This window comes from Colius striatus, chromosome 9 (genome assembly GCF_028858725.1).
Source record: "Colius striatus isolate bColStr4 chromosome 9, bColStr4.1.hap1, whole genome shotgun sequence".
In the NCBI taxonomy this organism is placed as follows: domain Eukaryota; kingdom Metazoa; phylum Chordata; class Aves; order Coliiformes; family Coliidae; genus Colius; species Colius striatus.
In genome coordinates, this window is record NC_084767.1 from 23969135 (window position 1) to 23978146 (window position 9012).

Genomic DNA, 9012 nt, shown 5'->3' on the forward strand with positions numbered 1-9012 from the left:
GGCTGCCATCAATGCCTGAGGAGTTTGCTCTCTCTCCATAAAGAACGTGGCCAGGCATGCTGTCCCCTTCCCTCCAGAATGGCACATCGCTGCTCCTAGGGAGGAGGCAGGCAGAGGTGGTGAGTCCACAATGTATGATGCGTGGTTCTAATTTCTTGCTCCCAAACCAGCTATGAATGGGCATTTTGTGCTATCACCCCAAGAGCTTGCCCACAAAGGCAAGGTTTCCACTGGCAATGGCACAGTCCAGACTACTCCCTTCATCTGAACCTGCTCTCCAAAGCTCAGACACTGGAGCTTTTTAGTATATGGATCCTGATCAGCTTTCACAAGGGTTGTTTTATTCTCTTGTGAGCAAATAATGAATTACAACCCCCTCCAAAAAGATGTGACCTCCACCATCCCATCCCAATCCCAGGCTATCTGCAGGCTGAGATGGTTTTAGTGTGAATTTTCAAAGTCAGGCTGATTTGGAGCTGAATTGGAGAGAAATAAGCTGTGGGCTGTCTGCCTTTTTCCAGGTAATGGGTTGTTTCAAAAAAAAAGATGGACCAGTAAAAACTCTGCTTTTCCAAAATGAAAAATTAGGTGGGTCAGCAAACATTCTCTGTCTTAAATGCCATCCATCAAACCCTCTGGTAAATGCTGGATCAGCAGGGGCTTGCTGGGCACAAAAAGCCACTGTGTGAGATCATTTCTGGGCTTTGTAAAGATGTGAAAACCTGCAGAGCTGCAGCTTTAACAGAGTGCTGCTGCCCAACCAGGCAGCTGCCTGCCAGGACAAGGTCATGCATTTGAAAAGTGCTCCAGCTCAAAACCCAGCTTTACCTCCATGGGTTGCACCAGTGTGCATTAGCTCTTATGAGACTGGAGACTGTCTACCAATGAGCTCTTCTTTGGGGATGCATCCCAAAGCTTGGATCTTCTTCCTTTACTCTATCTGTGTTTTTTCCTACTTCATCTAATACTCAGAGGTCTTTGGTCCTCCAGGGACACAAGGGATGCCAAGTAGCCAACACCAGAATTTCTTTCATTGGTTTCCTCTCCCAAGTAGCAGTCTGCATTAGGCTTCCTCCCTGCCTTTGGAGTAATAATTTTGAGGAATTTTTTTTGTCCTCTGTCATTGGCAGCTTTGATTTCCTAATCTATCAAACTTTTTGTTCTTGAATTAGAAAGACTCACATCCAGCCTGGCCGCCATTGACATGTGGTTTTGCTTTGCAAGATCCTGTGCCAGCAGTGTCTCGCAGGGAGGATGGGTTTCCTCTTGCTGCCTGCCGTCAGCACAAGAGCGGCTTTGGCATGGTGGCAATGGCAGGCACAGTGGGGAGACGAACCTCCCCAACTTTTGCTTTGTTAGCAAAGAGGTAACATCAATGAGGACAGGTGTTTGGTGAGTTACTGTTGCAGTCAGTCCTCCCAGGAAAGTGAAATGTCGGCAGGTTTCCAGCTGTCCCAAAATCACTCCTAATATGAGTGAGATAAAATCTCAGTGAGTTTATTGCCTGCAAGCGCAAGGCTCCAGAGACTTGTTACCCTACCTAGGATGGAAACACAGAATTAGCAACAGAAATGCAGCACATCCTTGCCCTGAGCTCCCTGAAGCGCACCTATTTCTTGTCCTGCTGAAAACCAGCAGCACACCTGCAGCACCATCAGCTGCGACCCAGTCCTGATGATAACTTCATCCCAACCTTTTACCCCAGAAATGCCTTTGGAAATGAGCAAAGCTTGTCTGATGCCCAGCTTTGAGAAAGCCTTATGGCAAGGCCACCTTTGCTACTCACTTGAGATGCTTATTTTGGGTGCTTATCCCAAATCTTTCTTGCTGTACTGATTCAAGGTGAAGTTATCACAGGCCACAAAAAAATCTTGCTGTATATTGGGTGACCATGGTCTTTCTCTTTTTTTGCCTGTAAGGGAAGCATTTTCCCATGTGAACAAAATGCTGCTGACAGGCTGGGGCTTGAGCCTTAATATGTAGCTCTTTCTAACCCAAAATCCTATTGAGCACAAACATAGAGAAGATGAAAGCTACTTGCAGCAAGCTCTGGGAGGAGATGAGACAAGCACTGTGCTGATGGGCTGACAAAGCAGGCGACTGAGTTCCTCTGAATGCCCCATCTGCTCCAGCTTCTTATGCTAATCTCAGTATGACCTCCACTGCACCTTCTACCTCAGTGAGGGCATCTTCTCTGGTGACAGCAGCATTTTGGGAGCTAAGGATGTAACGATTGACCTATAGTGATGGCTGGCCATGCCACCACCCTCCCAGGAGCAGATATTAGACTGCAGCCCAGAAACTTGTCTCCCGTTGAAGACCCCCTCCAGTGCAGAGCACACTTTTAGTGTACAAGTATGATGGAAAAGGCCATACCCTGCAAAGGCACAGTCCAAATTGCAGCATCAGGTTGTGAGGCAGTTCATCAGCTGTTCCAAACTGCTACCCCTGCCCAGTGACTTTGGATGCACGCACCAGAAGGTGACCTATGGCAGGGCATTTATGTGATGCTCAGACCAAGGAAGGGATCCTGCTGTGTGGCAGCTCATGGTCCAATTTTTAGTCAGTGGTAAACCAGGGTGACACGACAGCCTTGCAGAGCATCCCACTCTCTCTTCACCTCCCAATCCTGGCACCTAATGGGCATAAAAATACCAGCCAGTCCCACAGTTCAAGGGAGAATGCTGGAGCAGGGGGCAACCCACTGCAGAGCTAACACTGAAGAATTTTGGTGTATCTGAAGCCTCAGTTCAGTAATTTGACCTCCTCCCTTGCTCTGCAGCAGGGAGGCTTTGGTGGAGCAGGAACGTGCAGTGATGTACAGAGTACAGCATGTACATTGCTCGTGCTGACAGCAGCATGTTCTCACTGGTTTCTCCACTGATCTATGTCCTTGAGCAAGGCTGTTACTGAACATCCTTCTCACTGTGCTACAGAGGAGCATGAGCCTCCTCAGAAAACATCTGGTCATTCAGCAGCTCTCTGCTCTGCAAGTCTCTGCAAATTAGATGCTCATGGGCTGAAGGAAGAGTTGAGAGCTAATCCCCAGCTGAAATTCAGTCTCAGCAGGCAGCAGGGATGTCTGTGGTGTGCTCATGCATCCTTTCTCTGGAAGAGCTGATCTTGCCAATGCCTTAACAGCAGGAAGAATGTTTTGGGTGGGATGATGCAGTAACCAGAAACCTATTGGGAAAGATGAGGGGGCGGGTGCTGGAGGTGATAGATGCTCTGCCTGCACCCACAGCATCATCTGGCAGCTGGATAAATCCCTCACAGCTCAGAGGAACAAGCTCAGAGGGTGTTCAGGGACCACTTCTGTGTCAAACATCTTCCAGAAGTTGCTGACTCTTGTGATGTTTTGGGGGCTTGTGGTGCATTATGTGGCTTTAAGCAGACCTATATGGCTGCAGAGACCTTAGGTCCTGTATCAAGGAGTGCCTCAGAGGCAGTGGTTTTCTCCAGCTGTGCTTTGGTGGAGCCTGGGAGCACTGCTTTGGGTCAAGGCTGTGCAAGGTGCTGTACAAACATGGGGTGAAAAATGATCTTGGTTTTCAGAGCCTCTCGGTCTGAAGGAAAAAAACAGAGGCAGATGGCACAAAGAGAGAGGGAAAACGTTCCTTCCCCCCCACCCCCCTCCTGAGTACTTCCATATCACAAACTGATGGACCACAGATGTCACAATGAAGTCAGAATTGGCTATGAGATTTTTTTGACCTGGAGAGGGCAGGTATTTAAAGGAAGATGCTACAGGGAGCCTAAATGTGCATCAAACAAGGGTCACGTCTTTGTTATTTAACAGCAAGAGAGACTGAACAGAAACACAAATTTGGCCTGTTTTCAACCAGGATGAAGAATACCAGAGAGAGACGAGATTATTTTTTTCCCCCCTGTAAGAGGCCAACCCTGGCCAGACTTCTCTGGTCGTCGGATAGGAGTTGGGACTTTCCTTCTCTACCACGAGAAGGAACAAGGAGAAGATGTGGTAACACTTCTCCTGGACCAGAGCTTGTCTGATGATGCTTTGGATGCTTCCACTCATGGGCCATAGCCCAGATTTGTTTTCTCTGCAGAAAGTAAGGAGAGTAGCTTCCGCATCCAGAGCCTTCAGATACCATTTGATCGGGGATAAGGGTGGGGGTGTATGATATGATGTAATAGAGTTGACAGGTAGCTGTTCTCACTAATGAGCTGGCACCCAGGAGAGAGTAAATGAGGAGGCATCAAGATGTGCATGAAGCATGGAGATTTCTCTCAGGCTTAATATACAGTTCAAAAATCGGAGCACTCAGATTGAGAGCAGTAAAAAGAGAGCTACTTTTGTAAAGCAACAGCCATTCTTGACAGAAAAGGTCCATTTTCATGTGCTGGCTTACCACACTTGCTGCCTGTATTTTTTGCAGGATTCCACGAGGTGGCAGAAGGAAACTGCTCTCTTCAGAGGAACGTCCTCAGGCCGCTTGGGCTCCCCAAACTGCACTTCCAGCACTACAGCTGCTTGAGGAGCTTTGGCTCCAGCCTCCAGCAGAACTGGAAAAAAACTACACGTTGATTATTCTTTCTTAGCTCAAGCAATGTTCTGCTGGGGGCTCAGAATGGACGTGATGAGGAAGGTGATGTGCAGCATGACGCTGTTGTTGGGAGCTTGCAAAACAAGCAAGGACAGGGGGATGGTTGTATTTTGCCTGCTGCACCTATATGGGGATATCTCCCCTAACTCATAGCTGATCATCAGGGACTTTCTGACATGGGGTACCCACCACACTCCTGGCCCTCTGTTCATCTCAGGATGAAATCTGAATTACCCCAGTAGAAGTTGCAAGTAAGCCAGCCTGGCTCTGGCTGGAGTTTCATCAGAAGAGCCAGAAAAGGGAAAAAACACAGCTACAGACACACAGAAGGTTGATTTCCTTTTATGAAGGGGAACATGCTTTCTGGCTGGGATGGGCTAAAAAATTTCCCTTTTCCTACCAATCCAAGGATACTGGCAAGATAGCTCTGCCTCTCCCACTGCTCATGGCCTTGGTGCTTCTTCTCAAGTCTGGAGTTATCCATATTGTAGCCTGCCAAATCCATTGTGTCCCACAGACCATTTTTTACTCCTCTAGCCAGAGTATTTTGGGGTGGCAGCTCCCTTCTCCAGACAGAGCAAGATATGTCTGCTTCAAGCCACCAGAAGTCAGACGCTTCTATTTTGCATCTCCCATTGAAAGAAAAACCCCAAGCTGCCACTTCCAGCCGTGCTGCAGATGCATCTCCTGAGCCACTCCACCCTCATCATTGCTGTTATTCCCAAGGTGAAGCGAGCTTGGCATCTCAGATGGGGAGGACAAGACACACGTGTCTCACCCAAAACCACACAAAAACAGCAAGGCTTCTGGTTCCCCCTCCAGCTTGTTCACTCAGCCTGCCTCAGTGGCTGAGGGAAGAGAAGCAGTTTGTGTTCATTTATGCCCAGCTGTAAAAGGAGGGTGTTGATAAGCAGATGACTTATCCGAGGATCTCCAGCAGCAGAGGCAGATGAATTATATGCCACAGAGTCAGAATGTCACGAGTAGTTTGCATGGTTTAGAGAGCTTTGCTGGGGCTCTGCTTCATGCCAGCTTGCTTCCATCACCTGCTTGGTGCTGTGCAAGCCACCAGATCTGTGTTTATCTCAGCAGAGCAAAGACCTGGGGGCTTTTTAAGGTATGGGGAGGTGACAGACTTGCAGAGACATTGGAAAGGTGGCTGTCATTTCACAGACTAGTAGGTACCTAAAACCAGGAAAAGACCTCTTGGACCTGAGCCAAGACACCTCAGTACAAAGCTGCTGCCGAGGTGCCACTGGGAGCTTCATGAGCAATGCTCTGATGAAAGACCTCATCCTTCAATATTTCCAGTACCAAGACTGTGCTGCAGCAGGCTGGCGATTTCAAGCACAAGCTCACAGAAACAGGAGGGCCAGACAGAGCCCAGCTTTGTCCCCAGCATCTCCTGCAGCCCCACTGTGCCCCAGCCAGGTCTGCTCCGGCAGAGCCAGCCCTGCCCTGGCATAGCCAGCCCTGCCCTGCAGCACAGGGCCTCAGGGCTGGTAGGTCTCCAAGGGTGGTAGGGTGCACTTCCATTGCATCATACACCTATTGTATTTGTAATGTTATATAATGTGTGCATCTTGCAGTGATGCAAGAGGCTCTGGCTCTACCTTGGCAAGTGACACCCCAGCATGGTTGCCCACAGGGGAAGGCTGTGAGCAATGGAAAAAGGACAAAGGCTGATGTTGCCCCTGTGGCCTGGAGCGGCAGACAAGCAGGAACGGAGGCAAGAAGCTTAGGAGATGTATCCTAGCTTGAACCTGCTTATCAGACACTTTTTAGATCAGCAGGGAGCATCCGTCTGGGCTGTTGCATCCCCAGGGATGGGGTGCCTGGGCCCTGGGATGTGCCCTGCCTTCCCCCCATTGCCCCAAGGAGCAGTGCTGAGCCAAAATAATGCAAGGAGCTTTCTGGATTCAGAGAGAAGATAATTGCAAGGATTCTTTCTTTGCCTTTCCTCCTCTTCAGCCTCTTCGTATTTAGAAGAACAACTCTGCCTTCCCTCCCCCTGCCTGGTCCAAGCCCTGGCAAGTGGCCACCTTGTCCCAGCAAGACGATGGGAGCCATCAGCTAGCAGTACATTCAAAAGAGGACAGGAATAATGGTGCTCACTGGCAGTACAGGGCAGAGATGAGCGCATGGAAACTCATTAGAGAGTGGATCGACGAGTGAGGCTCTCCTTAGGCGACCTTGCCAGCAGTGATTGCACAGCACTGAGGCTGCTGGCTGCCTCCCACCAGGCCTTCCCATCGCTCCAGGCTCACGTCTGGTGGGGAGAAAAGCAACATAGTCTGTATTTTCTCTAAAGTGTCTCGCATCTTGAATAAGGAGGGCAATGAAGCACTGGGACAAATTCAGGAGGGACTAAGGAGCCTCTTGGAAGCTGCAGCTTCAAAATAGAGCCTAGGACAGGTTAGTGAGCTGGAAACAAGCTTCAGCTCAAAACAAATCCCATGGCCTGTGCTCAAGCCACCCATCTTGAAAGCAAATAAAGGTGCTACCAATGAGTGCAGGAAGACTGGAACAGCTCAGGAAGTGCCCAGGGGTGGGTGGCAAGAATGGAGCAGGTCTCCTTTGAGGGCAAGCCATCACAGGGAGATTCTTTAGGCTCTCTGCTGATCAGTCTTATTCCAAGGCACCCTAGCAGGTAGCACTGACAATGCCAAAAAAACTACATGGTTATGGAGGGGATGTTTTGGCTGGACATCCATGGAGCGGTGCGCCACAAGGCTAAGCCAAAGTCACTGCCTGTATGCTTGTCCCTAGCCTCAAGGCCTATCTCCTGGGCTCTGCACCTTCACATCCATGCCTGCATCTGCACCATTGTACACCTGCCCAAAATTTCTCCAGCCCAACACATGTCTTCCTGCATCACACCCTTACTTGGAGTAAAGGCAGAGACATCTCTGAGCAGGATGCAGCTGGGCTGATCTGGGAGTGCTGAAGAACTGTTTCACATTGCAGCAGGTTACTGGGAGGTAACAGAAGAAAAGACAAGTATTTATTTTTACATTTATTGAAAATAGAGCAATAGTCAGAAAACATCCCACAGCATGGGCAGTGTGAGGGGAGGAGAGTTTTGCTGTTAGGGCCTCTTGGTGAGGTGGGCAGAGGTGTATCCAGCTGTGCTTCAGGAGCAGTGACTCACTTGGGCACTTGCCCTCTGCCTCTTCTGGAGGGGCCACAGGTAGACAAGTTCCGGCCTACTCCACAGCACTGGCTCTAGAGATCAAATACATTCATTTTCTGCTTTTGTTCAGAAAGTCATGTCTTCCTCCTGGTCAGGTGCCAAGCATAGTTTATCTCTACCCTTCTGCCACATGTTTGTCAGGGGGCTGAGAAATGCATCATATGCAAGGTTTTATAGAATCATAGAATCATTTTGGCTGGAAGAGACCTTTAAGATCAAGTCCAGCCTTTGTCCAAGCCCTATCAACCACTGGACCATTTCCCTGAGTGCAACATCCAACTGTCTCTTAAACACCTTCAAGGACGGTGACTCCAGCATCTCCCTGGGCAGCCTGTTCTAGTGCCTGACAACCCTTTCAGTAAAGAAATTCCTGCTAATATCCAGTCCAAACCTCCCCTGGCACAACTTGAGGCCATTTCTTCTTGTTTTATTCCTTGTAACCAGGGAGAACAGACCCACCCCCTCCTCGCTAAAACTTCCTTTCAGGTAGTTGTAGAGAGAGATGAGTTCTCCCCTGAGCCTTCTTTCCTTCAGGCTAAACAGTCCCAGATCCCTCAGCCATTCCTCATGGGAGACATGCTCCAAATCCTTTACTAGCTTGGTAGCTTGCCTCTGTATCCTCTCCAGCACCTCAATGTCCTTCTTGTAGAGAGGGGCCCAGAACTGGGCACAGTAGTTGAGGTGCAGCCTCACCAAAGCCAAGTACAGGGGAATGATCAACTCACTCCTCCTGCTGACAACATTGTTCCTGATACAGGCCAGGATGCCATTGGCCTTCTTGGCCACCTGAGCACTCTGCTGGCTCATGTTCAGCCGCTGTCAATCAACACTCCTGAGTCCCTTTCTGCCTGGCAGCTTTCCAGCCACTCCTCCCCAAGCCTGTAGCGCTGCTGGGGGTGGCTGTGGCCTATCTAGATCTCTCTGTAAAGCTTCCCTACCCTCAAGCAGATCCACCCAGCTTGGTGTCATCTGCAAACTTACTAAGGGTGCACTCTGTACCCTCACCCAGATCATTAATAAAGATGTTAAACAGGAGTGGCCCCAGTACTGAGCCCTGGGAGACACCACTGGTGATCAGCCACCCACTGAATTTAACTCTATTGACCATAACTCCTTGGACCCAGACAGATAAACAGTTTTTCACCCAGGTATGTGTATGCCCATCCAAGGATAAAAAGGATTTAGATTTTTAGAATTTTCATGTGAGAAAGCTCATTCTCTAGACTTAAAACTGATGATTGCTGTTTCCAG